Source organism: Meles meles, chromosome 5, assembly GCF_922984935.1.
Source record: "Meles meles chromosome 5, mMelMel3.1 paternal haplotype, whole genome shotgun sequence".
Lineage (NCBI taxonomy): Eukaryota > Metazoa > Chordata > Mammalia > Carnivora > Mustelidae > Meles > Meles meles.
In genome coordinates, this window is record NC_060070.1 from 15,654,323 (window position 1) to 15,674,125 (window position 19,803).

General features: G+C 44.8%; 1 protein-coding gene across 1 annotated transcript in view; it reads right to left on the reverse strand.

Moving 5' to 3' along the window:
* CCDC170 (coiled-coil domain containing 170) overlaps nucleotides 1–16,790 on the reverse strand; it is a 98,836-nt gene extending 82,046 nt beyond the window's left edge. Inside the window, exon 1 of the mRNA XM_046005738.1 lies at nucleotides 15,805–16,790. The gene's annotated coding sequence lies outside the window, so the exon portion shown is untranslated. The remainder of the gene's footprint in view (nucleotides 1–15,804) is intronic.
* Between the last annotated feature and the right edge of the window lie 3,013 nt (nucleotides 16,791–19,803).

Consider the following 19,803-nt stretch of genomic DNA (forward strand, 5'->3'; position numbering starts at 1 on the left):
GGGTCCTGGGATCTAGGCCTGCATCAGGCTCTCTGCTCAGCAGGGAGCCTGCTTCCCCCTCTCCCTCTGCCTGCCTCTCTGCCTACTTGTTATCTTCCTCTCTGTCAAATTAAAAAAAAAAATAGATAAAAATAAAAAGTTTAAAAAAAAAAACAAAAACAAAGTCTTGAGGATTCACTGCAGAAAATTTATTCCTTTAAATTGTAGACTAGAGAACAGTCCATGCTGGAGAATCTTTTTCCCACTTGAAAGGGGATGCGTGGCTCCAGTCCCCAGAAGAAAGAGACACGATCTGCTCTTAGGTGTTGCTGGCCCTCTTGGGAACTAACACCTGAGATGACTGGGGAGGATAATAAAAACTCCAGCTACCTCCCTGGCTTCCCAGGATTTTGGCCCTGCAGATGGACGCCCGCTGGAGAGGCCTACAGGCAACGGGGTAGCTCCTCGGAGTGAAATGAGAGCAGGGGTTGAGGGACATGCCCATGGGGCCCACAGACGGCCCTGCCTTCTGTATTCACTTCTCAAGCAGGGAAGGGAAACCCTACCCTGGTTCCCCATCTCCCCAAGGAAACCAAAAAGGGAGACACAGATAAGGCCGCAGATGTAAAGGGACTTGGGATGGGAATAAGCCACCTGCTGCACGGCTGGGTCTTGAGAAGCCAGAACAAAGCCGAGGACGTCAGCAGAGACCCACGTCCAAGCCCCCAAGGGAAGTCGGAGCCAGGGCAGCAGAGGACAGTCTTCCGCCCAAATGTACCCCCCCAACTCCCCCACCACCCCACCCCACCCCCCGGATCCCAAGAGTCTCAAAACCACACCCATCCCCACCCGCAGAAACTTGGTTCACCTAAGGGAGAGAGGGAGTGAGGAAAACACTGGAATAAGTTCCCCTGAATTGACAAGATGGTCTTTTTCTTCTACAGGGAGGAAACAGTGTCTCTTGAGTTAAGCTCAGTTGTTGAAAAAAAGTTTCATTTTTGCCAGCCTCGGTTACATGCTTTATACTCACTCCCTGTGTCCTCTGTGTACTCAAGGCACTCACCAGAGAGAGTTAGCTATCCTCTGCTCAATCCCCCCCCCAAAAAAATTAAATTTTTAAAAAAATCCAGATATGGCAGCAAGAAATTAATAGAAACAGGTTAAGTCGATATTGCTCAGGTTCTAGAAATTATAGGGGCAGAACACATTGCTCAAGTAAAGTCACGTCTTTAATGCACAGGTAAATGTACTTCAGCTTCAAGAATAAATGTTATGAAGGGCGCCTGGGTGGCTCAGTGGGTTAAAGCCTCTGCCTTCGGCTCAGGTCATGATCCCAGGGTCCTGGGATCGAGCCCCACATTGGGCTCTCTGCTCCTCGGAGAGCCTGCTTCCTCCTCTCTCTGTCTGCCTCCCTGCCTACCTGTGATCTGTCTCTCTCTCTCTGTCAAATAAATAAATAAAATCTTTAAAAAAAAAAAAAAAGAATAAATGTTATGAGAAACCATCACATTGAAGACACTGTCCATTGTGTACCATCATAACACTTCACGTTTGTCTAGAAGGTCGTGGCCGGAAGTGGGGAGGGCTGAGGGCAAGTTGTGAGGACAGGAGTGGGTAGGCTAACTTTAGAAGACTGACTATGGGTCAGGTGGACCATTATGAAAAAAAAAAACACACACACACTGGGTGGCCTCAAAGACAGATGTTTTTTCCCCACAGTCTGGGAAGTCCAAGATCAAGGTGCCAGGTGATTTGGCTCCTGGGGAAAACTCCCTTCCCAGCTTGCTGATGGCCATCTTCTCACCGTGTCCTCAAAGAGCAGGGAGATCTCCAGTCTCTTCCTCTTCTTAGAAGGACACTCATCCCATCACAGGCGCCCAGCCTCATGACCTCATCTAAACCCAGTTACCTCCTGATGGCCTCCTCTCCAAATACCACCACACTGGGGGTTAGGGCTTTGATGTGTGAATTTGGGAGGGACACAAACATATCAGTGCACAATAGACTGCACGTTGAATTGCCCAGAGTGGGAACTGGGGAATCCAAAGTGAAAGCAGTTGTGGGGTACTGGGCATGGAAGCAGTTGGTTCACATTTCCAGTCATCAGTGATGTCTGCCTGATTTCTTCCTACGTTCTAACAATCCAGATCCACATATGCCAATTCCAAGGGGGGGAAGCTTCCAGAGAGCTCCGGGAAGAACAGTTCTACCTCCACTGCTCTCTTCTCCTCCTCTGCCGTTGATTTACCTGATGATTCCACTGCCTTTGTATTTTCCAGAATGATTAAAAAAAAAAAAAAAATCTGGTCTTATACCCAGCACTGTTGGGAAATGATGCCGTTTTTTACTTTTCCTCTCTTTGAATGCAGCTCAGAGAAGCAGCAGACATAAGCACACAAGCGTGGTCTACTCTCTTGAGTGAAAAGCCCAGATCAAGTACTAATGCTCCAAAGAGGACACTGAGGCCTGGAAGGGTTCAGGGATGGTCATAAGTTCTCAGCTTTATAAAACAGTGGGGCTGACTTAACGTCAGATATTCTCACTTACTATTTTATATATGTTTCTGGTATAAAATATTTTGGAAATTTTGATTAGTTTATTAATATTTCTCAGAAAACTTGAGGTGCAAATGAACCTGACAACATAAAGAAACCAGACCTGGAAAGATGAATTCAGCCCATTTCAGAGTCAATGATATCCGAGTCTCTTCATTCCAAGATTAATATTCTTCGGAGGCCAACAAATATTTGGTCAATAAATGAATAAAATGATGAGTAAACAATTTTCTTAATAGATGCCCTTCACGGGAAGAATTCTTTCCCTTGGGATCTTTTCCATTTTCCTGTCTGATCCCCCTCAACCATTACATGGTCAAAGTCAATGTTTTAAAAATTCCTCTCCATGCTCTCCATGGAAAACCTCTTATTTCAATGGTTGTCTTGGTAAAAAGCAAAAAAAAAAAAAAAAAAAGAGAGAGAGAGAGAAAGAAATGAAACAAAACAAAACAAAAAACTCATTTCTCTGGCCTTCCTTTACGACTTTCAAGAACCACCTATGTGCTGAGGAGCCCCAGGTATATGATGATCCCGACCCGAAACCTCTCTGTTGGGCTCAGGATCTACATCTAACTGGACAGCAGCTATCACCCAGACAGCCAAGACCCCTCCCACCCAACATGTCCAACATTGAACCCTGAACTCATGCTACTTTCCCCCAACCTCTTCGTTCTCCATTTCAGCGAATGACAACAAACACCCACCCCGTTCCTTGAGCCAGAAGCCCATACTTGACATTGTCTCTCTCTTCTTCCAGTTCCAATGCCTCCGTCTTGATTCTCATGCCTAAGTAACTGTTCCCTTTCCATGTCCATCATGCCTACCAGGTCACCTAGACTACGGCAACAGCCTCCAGAGAGTCTCTCCAACCTCAGACTTACCCTCACTCTCACCCCCCACCCTCACCCCCCACCGACCAAGGTGCTAGTCCATTTGCAGCCAAAGGAATCTTTACATTTATACACACACACACACACACACACACACACACACACACACATATATTTTTTTTTGAGTAAGCTCTAGCCTAACATGGGGCTCAAACTCCAGACCCTGAGATCAAGAGTCACATGCCCTGAGCCTGCCAGGCACCCCCAAAGGGATCTTTTTAAAATGCAGAACTAGTCAATATATCCCAAGACTTAAAATTCTCCAGGGGCATCCCTCGCCCTTAGGGCACAGTCCAAATTCCTGTAAAGTCCTGTATGATCTGACCCTTGCCTACTTCACCAGCTTCCGCGCCCATGACTTCTCGCCTCACTGTGCTCTCCAAGCACACTCCAGCCACACTGGCCTTCTGCAGATGCCTGAGTGGACCTTGTTACCTGCTCTCCCACCCAGGCTTTGTGCTGTGGAGAAGACGTATCCAACACAATCAGCCTGATCCTTTGCCTCGCTAACTCTTACCTTCCAAAGCTCAGCTTAAAATTCACTTCCTGGGAGAAGACTGCCCCGACCACCAAATCTGGGGAAGACCTTTTCTTTTTAATTAGTTTCAAAGGTAGAAGTTAGTGATTCATCAGTTCCATGTAATACCCAGGGCTCATGACATCAAGTGTCCTCCTCAGTTTCTGTCACCCAGTTACCCCATCCCGCCACCCACCGCCCCTGCAGCAACCCTCAGATTGATTCCTAGAGCTCAGCATCTCTTAGGATTTGTCTCCCTACTTTCATCTTGTTTTTCCCTTCCCTTATGTTCACGTTTTGTTTCTCTGCATAGAAGTGATATTTGTCTTTCTCGGACTGACTTATTTCATTCAGCAAAATACCCTCTAGTTCCATCCACATCGTTGCAAGTGGCGAGACAGCGCTCTTTTTGACGGCTGGGTATTATTCCATCGTGTATATACACCACCTCTTCTTTATCCATTTATCTGCTGGTGGACATCTGGGCTCTCTCCATAGTTTAGCTATTGTGGACATTGCTGCTATAAACACTGGGGTGCACGTGCCCCTTCAAATCACCATGTTTTTATCCTTTGGATAAATACCTGGTTGTGCGATTGCTAGGTCATAGGGTAGCTCTATTTTTAAGTTTCTGAGGAATCTCCATACTGTTTTCCAGAGCGGCTGCCCCAGTTTGCATTCCCACCAACAGTGTAAGAACGTTTCCAGGGAACACGTTTGCTCCTCACCTGACTTGACCTCCCTTTGGCACGTGCCACACAAAGCCCGCTCTCCTTGAATTCTCCTCTCTGCTCTTCCCCCACTCTCTGCATGGCTCCCTCCTCTGACTTACCTGGCCCTGCCATCTCAGTCCCTCCTGCAGTTCCTCCTCTTTTACCACTCCTTAACTTGTTATTCTCTGGGGTTCTGTCCTCAGCCCTCTGTCACCGGAGACACCTTCTCTGGCCAACTTTCTGTCCTGTTGAGATTTCAGCCACTCCCAGCATCTGATGGCCCCAAACCTCCGCCTCTAGCTAGAGACGCCCATTTCCAACCATCCACTGAACATCACCGCACATCCAGCTGGGGCTTCAAAGCCAACATCATCTCCCCGCCACCACCAGAAGCCAAACTTGCCCAGCTCCATCCTCGCCCCTGGTCTCCCAGAACGTCCTGTATAATTGTTCCTGTGCTTCCTGCAAGATCCTTATCTGTCACCACGTCTTTACTCCAGGCATGCTTTCGGCCACCCTTTCTTAAACTTGGATGTGTTACCATTGACCCTTTAGCTCAGCAGTTAGGGACAGCACCTTCTACGTTGTCACTCCATTCGTTGCAGGCACATGTCTCTTACGTTTCATTTCAAGGTGACAGAAAAGTTGCAAGAATAATCCAATTATCCCAAGTATATGCTTCCCTTGGATTCGCCAGCCATGAGAACACTTTGCCACACCTGACTGATTCCTTTCTCCATGCGCTGATTACAAGTACGACTGCTGAACCACAGGTAATCAGCCGACGTCATGGCCCTTCACCTCCAAAAACTTCAGCACGTATCTCACGAAGAGCATGTACATCCCTTTGCACAAAACAGTCAAATTTAAGGACTTTGACAATGACATCATATCAGTCACTGATTACCTCCATAATGTTCCCGGGAGCCCCTGTACCTGCCTCACATGCGTTGTCGAGCACCTGTCCAGCAAAGGGTCCTCAGCCTCTCTTGGACTTTCAAAACATCAGTGACGAGATGAACTGACAAACGGCTCCTAATGTGGTGCACTGAGAACACAACATCTCTCGTAGAGAATGACCACGAATGCCAGAAAGGATTCAGCTCCGTCCATGAGGGAATGCTGGACTGGACATACCCCAACTGAGGGGTGTTCTATGAGCTGGGCCCTTTTTTTTGTTTGTTTGTTTGTTTATTTTCAGCATAACAGTGTTCACTGTTTTTGCACCACACCCAGTGCTCCATGCAGTACGTGCCCTCCCTATTACCCACCACCTGGTTCCCCAACCTCCCACCACCCCCCCCCCCGCCCCTTCAAAACCCTCTGGTTGTTTTTCAGAGTCCATAGTCTCTCGTGGTTCATCTTCCCTTCCAGTTTCCCTCAACTCCCTCTCCTCTCCATCTCCCCATGTCCTCCATATTATTTGTTATGCTCCACAAATAAGTGAGACCATATGGTACTTGACTCTCTCTGCTTGACTTATTTCGCTCAGCATAATCTCTTCCAGTCCCATCCATGTTGCTACAAAAGTTGGGTATTCATCCTTTCTGATGGAGGCATAATACTCCATCGTGTATATGGACCACATCTTCCTTACCCATTCATCTGTTGAAGGGCATCTTGGTTCTTTCCACAGTTTGGCGACCGTGGCCATTGCTGCAATAAACATTGGGGTACAAATGGCTCTTCTTTTCACTACATCTGTATCTTTGAGGTAAATACCCAGCAGTGCAATTGCAGGGTCATAGGGAAGCTCTATTCTTAATTTCTTCAGGAATCTCCACACTGTTCTCCAAAGTGGCTGCACTAACTTGCATTCCCACCAACAGTGTAAGAGGGTTCCCCTTTCTCCACATCCTCTCCAACACACGTTGTTTCCTGCCTTGCTAATTTTGGCCATTCTAACTGGTGTCAGTGGTATCTCAATGTGCTTTTAATTTGAATCTCCCTGATGGCTAGTGATGATGAACATTTTTTCATGTGTCTGATAACCATTTGTATGTCTTCATTGGAGAAGTGTCTGTTCATATCTTCTGCCCATTTTTTGATATGATTATCTGTTTTGTGTGTGTTGAGTTTGAGGAGTTCTTTATAGATCCTGGATATCAACCTTTTGTCTGTACTGTCATTTGCAAATATCTTCTCCCATTCCGTGGGTTGCCTTTTTGTTTTGTTGACTGTTTCCTTTGCTGTGCAGAAGCTTTTGATCTTGATGAAGTCCCAAAAGTTCATTTTGGCTTTTGTTTCCTTTGCCTTTGGAGACATATCTCGAAAGAAGTTGCTGTGGCTGATATCGAAGAGGTTACTGCCTATGTTCACCTCTAGGATTCTGATGGATTCCTGTCTCACGTTGAGGTCTTTTATCCATTTCGAGTTTATCTTTGTGTACGGTGTAAGAGAATGGTCGAGTTTCATTCTTCTACATATCGCTGTCCAGTTTTCCCAGCACCGTTTATTGAAGAGACTGTCTTTTTTCCATTGTATATTTTTTCCTGTTTTGTCGAAGATTATTTGACCATAGAGTTGAGGGTCCATATCTGGGCTCTCCACTCTGTTCCACTGGTCAATGTGTCTGTTTTTTTGCCAGTACCACGCTGTCTTGGTGATCACAGCTTTGTAGTAAAGCTTGAAATCGGGTAACATGATGCCACCAGTTTTGTTCTTGTTTTTCAACATTTCCTTAGCAATTCGGGGTCTCTTCTGATTCCATACAAATTTTAGGATTATTTGCTCCAGCTCTTTGAAAAATACCAGTGGAATTTTGATCAGAATGGCGTTAAAAGTATAGATTGCTCTAGGCAGTATAGACATTTTAACAATGTTTATTCTTCCAATCCAAGCGCATGGAACGTCTTCCATCTTTTTGTGTCTTCTTCAATTTCTTTCATGAGTGTTCTGTAGTTCCTCCAGTACAGGTCCTTTACCTCTTTGGTTAGGTTTATTCCCAGGTATCTTATGGTTCTTGGTGCTATAGTAAATGGAATCGATTCTCTAATTTCCCTTTCTGTATTTTCATTGTTAGTGTATAAGAAAACCACTGATTTCTGTACATTGACTATGTATCCTGCCACGTTACTGAATTGCTGTATGAGTTCTAGTAGTTTGGGGGTGGAGTCTTTGGGGTTTTCCATATAAAGAATCATGTCATCTGCAAAGAGAGAGAGTTTGACTTCTTCCTTGGAGCTGGGCCCTTTCTAAGTACATTGCTCTCATTCCTGGCTAAGGGCCAGTAGCTGCCCCTGTGATGACTGAGAACATTCCTTCTTGGGATCATTCACAACTCGGCACAAACATCACCTCCTTAGAGCGCCCTCCCTACCCGCCCTATCCGAAGTAGACCTCACCCTCAGCCCAGCCGGCCTCCATCCTGGTACCCTGCTTTAGCTTCTTGTTAAAGCATTTACCACTCTCTTTTTTACCCTAAATTACCTTGCTTACCTATTTACTTTTTTGTTATCTATTTCCCCCAAAGTAATACAACTTTTATGAGAGCAAGACCTTATCTAAAACAGTGCCTGTTTGGGACACCTGGGTGGCTCAGTCAGTTAAGTGTCTGACTTTATTTAACTCAGGTGATGAGCCCAGGATCATGATCCCAGGATCCTGGGATCAAACCCTACATTGAGGTTCCTGCTCAGCGGGAAGACTGCTTCTCCCTCTCCTCCCCATTCCTGCTCTCTCTCGCTTGCTCTCTCTCTCCCAAATAAATAAAATCTTTAAAAAAAAAAAAAAAAAGGAAAGAATTTCTGTATCTCCTGTTCTTAACAGAGAGCCTGGGATGCAGTGCAAGATTGCCAAAATAGGTGACTAGCACAACGTGTGATTCACTAAGCAGAATACTTCTGATCGGGATTTCCTCCCAACTCCTGACTTTTGCTCACTCCAAATGTCCACAGGATGCCAGAATCAAGACTTCCCCTTCCTATTCCATTTCTTTTACCCTGAAGTCAGAGAAACTTAGGGAAATGTCACAATTACACTCAAATATAGATATTTGCACGAATAATGAGGTTAAGCTATAATGGCCTGACCATGCTGAGAAATGAATTTCTGTATGAAGTTTAACAGGAGAGTCAAAAAGGAAATCACAGGATAAATTCAAAGAAAAGGAAGTTATTTCAGTTACTCAGGATATAAGGTATATATTTGGTCTTGTAACCAATATTTAAGACATTTTATTCAAGCACTCTCTATACATGTCAAGAGAGAAGTCACGGTCAATAGTTACGCAGGTGTCAGTAAGAAAAATATGGTGTTATTGGTCCCACTCCTGCAACGCCTTTGAAGTTCTCTGCCTTAGATCTAAGCCACCTAAGCACCAATTTCTAAAGGGAAAAAAAAAAAAAACTGGAAGCATAACAAAGAGGGAAAAAAACACACCATGGGTAAAGTACACAGCATAAATAATTCCTAGTACAGCGAGCATTACTCCCTTTTTCAAGTTAAGTTTGTCCTTGAACATAGAATAAGACTTTATTATGAGTCAACTTAATTCAAGTGCAAACCAAGGAGCCTCACTATTGTTTCAAATGCACTACACACTGTATTTGGTGACATTAACACACGCTCATTTTAAAATATGCAAACAAAAACTCGCCCTGTTTGGTGTCCAAAAAGCTCTCCTACTAGTCCTTTTTGCTTTCTTTCAGGCTGCGTTCTAAAGCCAGGGGGTCAAAGAATGATTAGGTATCAGGAGAAACCAAGTGTTGGGAGTTAAAATCAACAAAGTGAGATATACAAATGAATCACCTGGTTATCTTTTTTTTTAACATTTAATTCTGAAATCATTTTAGACCTAGGGGCGCCTGGGTGGCTCAGTGGGTTAAAGCTTCTGCCTTCAGCTCAGGTCATGATCTCAGGATCCTGGGATCGAGCCCTGCATCGGGCTCTCTGCTTGGCAGGGAGCCTGCTTCCTCCTCTCTCTCTGCCTGCCTCTCTGTCTACTTGTGATTTCTCTCTGTCAAATAAATAAATAAAATCTTAAAAAAAAAAAAGTTTTTGAAATCATTTTAGACTTAGAGAAAAGTTGCTATATCTGTATATCCTTTAACCAGATTCCCCAAGGTTAATAACTCGGAGAAGCAAGGTACATTTATTAAAACCAGGAAACTAACACTGGTATGATACTATTCACTAAGCTACCAGTCTTTCCACTAATGTTCTCTTTGTGGTCCAGAAACCAGTCTAGGTCCCCACATCGCATTTAGTGTTGTGTCTCCTTAGTGACCTTGACACTTTTGAGTCCTGTCAGTTATTTTATAGAAAATCCTTCTAGCTGAGTGTGTTTAATGTTTCTTGATCAGACTGTCATCATTTACTTTGATAAGAGAAAGTCCTTATTTATTTACCAGGGAAAAACATGCCATTACTGATCTAGTTCAACTCCTACCAATGGAGTACATTTTTAGGCTTTTGTCCAATTAACTAAATCCTAGTCTAACGGTGTTTTTTTCCCTTGGACAAAGAGAAAAAGGTGTCCTGTTAACTTCCACAGCCATATCCCAAATATCTTATACACTTTAATTCTTCTTCACAACGACTTTACCAAGTCTGTGTCTTTAGTTTTTTTAGCATCTCTCTTACCAAATTTTTGCCCGGTTGCTATTCAGATAGTAAGAGAGGTATGTTGGAGAAGTTCTAGTCTAATTTGGATTCGTCTGTATGTCCTTATAGATTTTGTTCCTGTCAATTTTTACCTTGCATATTTGCACACCAAGTTTGTTTGTTTGTTTTTAATTTGACAGAGAGAAATCACAACTAGGCGGAGAGGGAGGAGGAAGCAGGCTCCCTGCAGAGCAGAGAGCCCAATGCGGGGCTCGATCCCAGGACCCTGGGATCATGACCCGAGCCGAAGACAGAGGCTTTAACCCACTGAGCCACCCAGGCGCCCCGAACACCAAGTTTTGATGCCATGTTATTACGTATACATTTAGAATTCTTACACCTTCCTGGGAATGAAAATTTTTATTATTATTAGATAGTGAAATAATTTGTATCGTGACTCTCTTTACCTCCGGTAACGCATTTTTGCCTTAAAAGTATTTTGTATATGATTATATCTAATCAGCTTTCTTTTGCTTATTTCTTGCCTGATGAATCTTTTTTTTAATTAATTTATTTATTTTAAAAAGACAGTTGGCAGCCGGGGGTGGGGGGCAGAGGAGGAGAGAAACATAAGCAGGCTCCGTGGGCTCAATCTCACGACCCTGAGACCAGGACCTGAGCCAAAACCAAGAGTCAGATGCTCAACCAACAGTACCACCTACAAGCCCCACGCCTGATGAACCTTTTTGTACACTTTGCTTTCAACTTCTCCGTATACTTTTGTTTATGTCTTTCATAAATACCATATACCTAGATCAAAAAAAAAAATTCAATCCGACAATTTTGTCAGTTAACTGAGCATTTTGTCCATTCTCCTTTATGGTAATTCCTGCTACATTTGTATTTATTTCCACCGTCAGTTTGTTTTTTGTTTTTTTTCACTACTTTTCCTGTTTCTCTCTTTCTTGGCTTTTTTGGGGGAGCTTTGGGCTTTTTTCTTTATACCTAGAATAAGGAGGTTTCTAACTTAAATTCATATGAAAATGTGTGATTAGAGTCATATCTTTTCTTAAACTTGAGTTTGATTAAAAGGAGGCAGGGGAACAAAAGAGGAAACCAAAGAAATGATTCTTTAGAAAGTAGAAATGGAGGGGCGCCTGGGTAGTTCAGTCGATTCAGCATCTGCCTTCGGCTCAGGTCATGAGTCGAAGGGTTCTGGGACTGAGCCCCACATGCTTCTGCCTCTTTCTCTGCACCTCCCCCTGCCCACATCTTCTCTCCTTCTCAAGTAAATGACTATCTTTTTTAAAAAAAACTCTTTAAAAAATATAAATGGATACCACCTCATACCCATTAGAATGGCTACTATGAAAACAAAAAAAGATAAAAGAAGGAGGGAGGCAGGAAAGAAAAATATAAGTGTGGACAAGGATGTAGAGAAATTGCAATGTTTGGGCATTGCTGATGGCAATGAAAAATGGTCCAGCTGCTTTAAAACTCTTTAAAAAATATAAATGGATACCACCTCATACCCATTAGAATGGCTACTATGAAAACAAAAAAAGATAAAAGAAGGAGGGAGGCAGGAAAGAAAAATATAAGTGTGGACAAGGATGTAGAGAAATTGCAATGTTTGGGCATTGCTGATGGCAATGAAAAATGGTCCAGCTGCTACGGAACCCAGTATGGTAGCTCCTCAAAAAATTAAAAACAGAATCACCATTATCATCCAGCAAATGTAAGATTCCCCTTACATGAGGTACCTAGTGTAGTCAAATTCAGAAACAGAAAAGAGAATGATGGTGGTTTCCATTGCCAAAGGAGAGAAAGGAATGGGGAGTTATGGGTTAGTGGGTACAGGGTCCCAGTTATGGGAGATAAAAAGGGTTCTAAAAATAAAAAAGAAAAGAATTCTAGACATGGACGGTGGTGATGGTTGCAAAATAATAGAAAGGTAATTACTCCACTGCACCATGCACGTAAATATGGGGAAGGTGGTCAAGTTTATGTTACGTGTATTTTTTTTTTCATTTTTTTTTGAAGTGGAACTAGTGGGTAAATAAAGGGAAAACTGACTTTCCTTCCTTCATCATTATAGATGACCATCTCCAGGGCCATTGCCCTGATGACCTACAGATGATACAGCTGATAAACGGAGTTGCTGTTTATACTTTCTTCTCACAACAACCCCATCGGACAGTTAGTTCACCTGTTTTACAGAGAGGAAAGAGACTTGCTCAAAGTCCCGACAGTGCTATTTAGTGGAGACTCCACTTTGGTTCAGGTCTTCTAGGTATGTGAAAACACTGAAAGAGCAAAGCCACAGGATGTCTGTGCCCTCTGATCTCAAATGCAATCACTTCTGACCCAACGACTGCTGTAGCTTTTTGCTTCCTGGCATTATTTTAATAATTTAGTAACATTTTTAGGCTTTCTCACCTTCTTTCTTTTTTTTTTTTCCCATGCCTTCTTTCTTTTTTTTTTTTAAAAAGATTTTACTTATTTATTTGACAGAGAGAGAGATCACAAGTAGGCAGAGAGGCAGGCAGAGAGAGAGGAGGAAGCAGTCTCCCTGCAGAGCAGAGAGCCCGATGCGGTGCTCGATCCCAGGACCCTGAGATCATGACCTGAGCCGAAGGCAGCGGCTTAATCCACTGAGCCACCCAGGCGCCCCTCCCATGCCTTATTTCAAATGCACAACGAAGTTACACTGTTTTGCTCAAAGTTCTATTTGTAAATTTCTTGGACGCATGTTTTCCCTCCCTGCTTGAGCTGTTAAACATCAAGTCATGTAACATTGCTCTCAGTATTCATCACGTTTTCTAGCCTAGTAAAGGTCTGCCGATGATTTGATTACAGGTAAAGCCAACTTGAGAAAAATGCCACATTAAATCTGGATCATGGGTGATACCCACGGAAGCCAACTGTTTCTGTATCTGTTTTTCTTGATTGTGAACTCTTGATTCTCCACTGAGAGCAGAAACTGTGAAATTCATTTTTTTTAATCCTCAGTACCTCACACAGAGCCTCAATTACTGATTGTTGAGGTGGCGACTGAGGTCTTATTAATGGAGGTGTCAGCAATGACAGGAGTGGAGTGGATGCCAAGGCAAATTCCAAAAGTTATAGAGAATAAGAATAGCTAATATTAATAAGCACTTAACTCTGTCAGTCTGTTGGATGGATTAGATTTATTAACTGTGAAATCCCAAAACTATCCTATGTGGTAAGGACTCTGACCCCATGATTTCAGATGAAGGAACTACAGTTCAGAGACATGAGTAATTTTTTTTTTTTGCCCATGTCATCAGAGATAATAAGGGGTATAATCAGGATTGCTTGAACCCAAAACGAGTACCTTTGGTCTCTGCAGCATTCTGTGTGCTCATAGAGTTGCATACAATTGTATTTTAGTCTGTTTTTCAGTACATGATAGTGCGGTAGGAAAAGGACTAAACTTACAAAAGAAACATATTTAAGTCTCAGCTACAGCAGTCGCTAACTAAGCAAACCATTTTCACATCCATATAATGGGAAATTCTTACCTTGCCTACCTGAGTTATAAGATTGTCTCAGATGAAGTATTTAGCAAACTGAAAAATTAACTTTAATAAATGCTGCTCTTTCAGTTTCTACTTTTAGCATAAGATTTAGGTCTTTCAGGTCAATTAAAATCTTGGACTTGGTGAACATTTTCCTCTTTTTTAAAAAAGATTCTGTTTATTTATTTAGAGTGAGAGCATGTGCATGCAGGGGGAGGGGGGCGCCAAGGGAGAGCCGACTCTGAGCTGAGCATGGAGCCCCACTCGGGTTAAATCCCATGACCCTGAGATCACGACATGAGCCAAAATCAAGAGTTGGACACTTAATCAACTGAGCCACCCAGGCGCCCCAAATATTTTCCTTTTATGTAATTAGTAACATTTATCTTAAAAATCTCAACATGCATCGATAAGATTATTCAATATGATCACATATTTATTTGTGAAAAAAACTGATTTTTTTTCACTTTTACTATGGAAAACTCTGGCAAATACCACCAATCAGGATCGCCAAAAGTGGGACAAAGTGACATCATGTACCTCCTGGTGTGACACACTGAGACATACCACTTTATAGGATTTCTACCCAAAATCTAGTATATGTGCTACCGAAGTGAGCACTCTACCAAAAATCTAGTGAAAAACAATCAGACGAACTCATTCTGCAAGACATATGACCTAGACCCCATAAAAATATCAGTATCATCAAAGACAAAGAAAGATTGAGGAACTATTTCAGGTTTACAGAGACTAAAGACACACAACTAAAGATAATGCACGATCCTGACATGAAAAAATATTCGGCAGTAAACGGCATTATTGGAACAATTGGCAAAATTTTTGTAGCCACTGTACATTAGGTAAAGTTACTGCAGCAAGGTCAAACATCCTGGGTTTGATCACTGCATTTTGGCTGGAGAATGCCCTTGCTCTTAGGAGATACCTACTATTTGGGAATGAAGGGCCACAATGTCTATGATTCACTTTCCATTGTTTCTCCAAATATAAATAATATAAAAATACTAAAAACTTATGCATGGGCTAATATTCTTTTTTTTTTAAGATTTATTTATTTGAGAGAGAGAGCGTGCGAGCAGAGGAGGGGCAGAAGGAGAGGGAGACAGACTCCTCAAGCCGACTCCCACTGAGCACAAAGATGTGGGGGACTCGATCCTAGGACCGTGAGATGATTACCCGGGAAAATCAAGAGTCCGTGACTCAGCAGACTGAGCCACCCAGGTGTCCCTGGGCCAATATTCTTAATTCACAGAGGATACCATATCAGGATAAAATCTGCAAATGTCAAATGGAAAAAAAAAATACCTATTTGCATAATATATTACTAATTTTCCACAATAAGCCAGAAATCAAAGAAATCGAAATATAGGTCAGATGTAAGGCAGCAATCAAAGCTTCTAAATATTAGCAGAATCCCTATAACGTTTTGGAGAATCCACCCCATGTTTTGAATCAGAGTGTCTGTCCCCAGGGATTTCTGTGGCAGTATGGTTAGGCTGAGGACAACTCTTAGGTTAGCAGCTCTGCCGAGCACAACCCCTTCCCTACCCCTGGCAACACCCCTAGCACACGATGCCTGGTGGGACCCTGATGCCAGGTCCAAAATGGGATACTTAACCCGGGCTCAGCCAGCCCTAACTTCGTGTGTGTGTTTGTGTTACAACATATCCGAGGCCCCAAGTCCCTAGTGCCTAAGGAATTGAGTAAATGGATCCAAGGACAGCTGAATGACTGTTTCTAGGGTGACCAGCAACAAAACGGCCAGCGACTTTGCTCAAGACTATCATTAACCCGACCACACCAGATTTTGAAGAAATCGCTCTGAATCACTACTTAGGCAAGGAGTGGAAGTTACCCGAGGCGGGGGGCGTCGCGGGCACCTCCAGGAGCTGTCTCCAGAACGCCACCGTTTAAATGGTCCGAGGAGCAAACGGGTGCCCGCCAACACTCGGACGCGCTTCCCCAGCTCCCGCCCTGCCCATAACTTCCTAAAATTAACCGGCCGCTGGCAGCCCCCGCGCACCTCCAAGGCGGAGCCATACCCACCACGAGGCCCCCGCGCACTGGGAAGAAGTTTGCGAACGCCCGCGGCCGTGCAGCCCCGGTGCTCGGTGCTCCGCGGCGTCCGAACGAGCCCGCAGCGCGGCCGGCGGTCCGGGAAGTACCTCGGGCGCGGGTGGCGAGGCGGGGCAGCGGCGAGGCTGGTCTCTAGTGGGCGCCCGGCTCCCGGCGCGCTCGGAGCGCAGGCGGCGGGGGCCGGGGCGCGTGCGGGGGCGGGGGCGGGGGCGGGCGCGCGCTTCTCCTGGGGCAACTAGTCAACAGGCGCGGGCGACGCAGCCCGGACTCCGGCGGCGCTCGGGGGACCTGGAGGCCCGCCGGGCTGCGTACTCGCGGGGTGGCCCCGCAGCCTTGGGCCTCTGCGATGCGCCCCCGGCGTCGGGCAGACCGCGATCCTCCCGACGGTGGCCTCCGGCGCGCAGGCGGCTTCGGCGGCTTCGGCGGCCAGGTCTGGCCAGGCCTCGCCTTGGCTGAGCGTCAGACACTCCCCGGAAGGCCGGGGTTCCCGGTGGGAGAAGCCGGTCTTCGCCGTGGGACTCCCCCGCGAGCGCGATTCCAGGTCTCGTCCTTCTGCCAGGCACGCACAAGTGACAGCGAGTGGTCATTGTTATGGTCAACGTTACCGTTCTAGCGCACGAGAGCTGTAGGACTGTGCTGACAGAAAGGTGAAGAGCATTTATTTAGCAGCTACTGTGTGCAAACGCTCCGCTCCTTCGGGCTCCAGGGCCGGCTTCGAGGGCGTGCTGGCTGTCCGGTTGCACAGGCTCTGCACTCAGTAGAGGCCCGCGCTTAATTTAACGTTCCAGCCTTGACATTCCTAATGATTTTTGTACACCGGACCCTACACTTTCATTTTGTACTGGGCTTTGCAAATAAGAAGCCTGCCCTGGTGAGGGCGCCTTCTTGCATTTGACCTCAACAACCTGCGGGAAAATGTAAGTGATAGTAATACTATTGTTAGTATCAGCCATTGTCTCTAGTTACGAAATACTGAAATACTTACGTGTTCCTACCAGAGCTGCTCAAGTGCTTTCCAGCTTTGATCTCGTTGAATAAACAAGACTATAAAACGGACATTAGAATAATCCATTTTTAAGATAAGGAAACAATCACAAGGGGATGAAATAAATTATTCACGCAAATACAGCTGACCAGGGGCAGAATGGGGATCAAAACCCAGACCATAAGACTCGAGCACAGAGAATCTGAGTATCCTGCCTAAGATCCCACTCTTTGTAGCAGAACCTAAAAATGGAACCCCACTCACCTCCCTTGAAGGCCCTTCGTGAAACTGTGTGCTGTTCTAAAATTAAACAAAATCAGAAAGATAGCAGCTCTCCTTGGATTCCATCCAGTGACCCTACATGCATCCATTATTGGCTGAGGATTTCTTGGCCTTGACAATGGTTTCTGTTTTTGCAGCTACATATCCCATCCATAATCACTTCAAAGTCTTGCACTTGGAGCACCATTTAAAAAAAAAAAAAAATCCTTAGGGGAAACCAAGACTTTCAGAAATCTCCTATTAAACTATAGTATCATTTGTAATAATCATGTTTTCAAGTTGCAGTTTTTCCTTGCAGTAGAATTATGACACACTTTTAAATTTTTCAATTAAAAATTTCCCTACCTGGGGAAACAAACACATAAATTGATGAAACCCCAGGGCAGCTAGCAGAGACCCAAGCTGAGGAAATCCCTTCTCTATTAACTCTACATCCAGTTCTTTCAGAATTCAATTTTATGAAGTCTAATTCTGGTCACTGTGGTCCACTTTGTAATTCTTCTTCTTGACAACACAAGACATGAATTCCCACAGTCTATTTAAAAGTCAGCATTGGTTGGGATGCGTAGCTGGCTCAGTTGGTAGGACGTGCAACTCTTTCTCAGGGTTGTGGGTTTGAACCCATGTTAGGTGTGGAGGTTACTCAAAAATAAAAATCGTGGGGTGCCTGGGTGGCTCAGTGGGTTAAAGCCTCTGCCTTCGGCTCACGTCATGATCTCAGGGTCCTGGGATCAAGCCCTGCATCGGGCTCTCTGCTCTGCAGGAAGCCTGCTTCCCCTTCTCTCTCTGCCTGCCTCTCTGCCTACTTGTGATCTCTCTCTGTCAAATAAATAAATAAAATCTTTTTTTTTTAATCTTTTAAAAAAAGTCAGGGGCACCCGGGTGGCTCAGTCAGTTAAGCATTTGACTCTTGATTTCAGCACAGGTCTTGACCTCAAGGTCATGAGTTCAAGCCCCGCACTGGGCTCCACGCTGGGCATGGAGCCAGCTTTAAAAAATAAAAATAAGCAGTGTTGGTGATGGATGCATGAATTAACTAGATGCGAGGAATCTTTTCACAATGCAGAATAGATCAGCGCTGTGTGCATTCTATGTATCTTACAGTTTTACTTGTCAATATACCGCAGTACAGTTTTAAAAAATATGCAATAAAAAAAAATTTTAACCAGTGCTAAACAGATTTTTTTCTAAGTGACAGCAATGTAAGTGGGAGCAGACAAAGCTTGGCTGGCTCCTACCCAGAGGCCTTTGAACTTTTTGGGATGTCAAGACATGAGCCAAGTGAGTCTTCAAGGCAGCATCTGATGACGGTGTCTTTGAGGGTTGAGAGGGAGGACACAATCGGGGTGTCGATCTGAGCTGGAACCTGAAGGGACGAGCTGGTATGACGGTGACAGAACATGCAAGCTGGCAGCGGGGGGACCCTGGGCGGGATGAGGGTTTAAGCAAGGGAGGGAGGTCCAGAGGCACAAAGCAAGTTCCAGCCCCAACTTCTCACCAAACTGCCTGTCTGCACAATACATTATGACCCATCACAGCTCAATGCAGACTTCCAGTTTTCGTTGTAACGTCAGGAAAGACAGAAGGCTACCAGCTGTGTGACCTGGCGCAGCTCATCTAACCCCTTCCTCCGGATTAGATGTCAGGCTGAGTTTGGGCCATGGCGTGTAGAACTCTTCCACAGCCCAGATTTTGGAAGGCAATCATCGGGAAGCTCGCACCCGGAGGACGACCGGGGGGCAGCATGAGGCGGGCTGGGCTGGAGGAGAGGGAGGAGACGTGAGGAGGTCTTCCGGAGGGGCTGTCTTGGACCCGCTGCGAGCCGGCCCTTGTGCCATGGAGGGGAGCGGATGGGGAAGAGGGGCAGGCCTGGAGTCCGAGCTTCCAGCCAGGCTGGAAGTGAGGTGAGGCCTGAGAGGCAGCAAATAGATAAAGCAGAGGAGGGAGGAGGAAAGAGAGTTCAGCTTGGGACAAATTTAGTCTGAGGTGCTGATAGGGGAAGGCAAACATTTTGCAGTTTGGGAACAGGAAGTCCTGGGCACATCCAGCTTAAACCAGAATTTCCAGCTCATTCTGCTATAATATGAAATTTTATCCTGAAATGTGTTTATAAACCTGGCCCGGCTGAGGTATATGTTAAATAAACAGGCTCTCGGAGACGAGATAAAAACGCCTCACGAGTAGCTCTGGGAGGCAATGAAGCCCTCTCTCCCCTCTGGCACCAGGGGTTCTATTTTGGAGATAATCTCCTGTGATGGCACAAGTTTATTGCTCGGTTTCTCCTTTTGTTAGTTTGTTTGTCTTGCCAATATGCAGGTTTCTCATAGGAAAATTTGTAATACGATAATAACTCTGGGGGCTGCTGACTTGTATTTCCAAACCTGTCGCTGAAACCACTCCCATGATATTTTAGTTGTCTGAAGATTGTTTTAAAAGACCTGGGTGGCTCAGTGGGTTAAGCCGCTGCCTTCGGCTCAGGTCATGATCCCAGGGTCCTGGGATTGAGTCCCGCATTGGGCTCTCTGCTCAGCAGGGAGCCTGCTTCCCCCTCTCTCTCTCTCTCTGCCTGCCTCTCTATCTACTTGTGATCTCTCTCTGTCAAATAAATAAATAAAATCTTTTAAAAAAAAAGACCATATTTGATTTCAATATTTCTCCAAACAACTGAATGAAACGTGGCCAAAGGCTGCAAGCAACTCGCG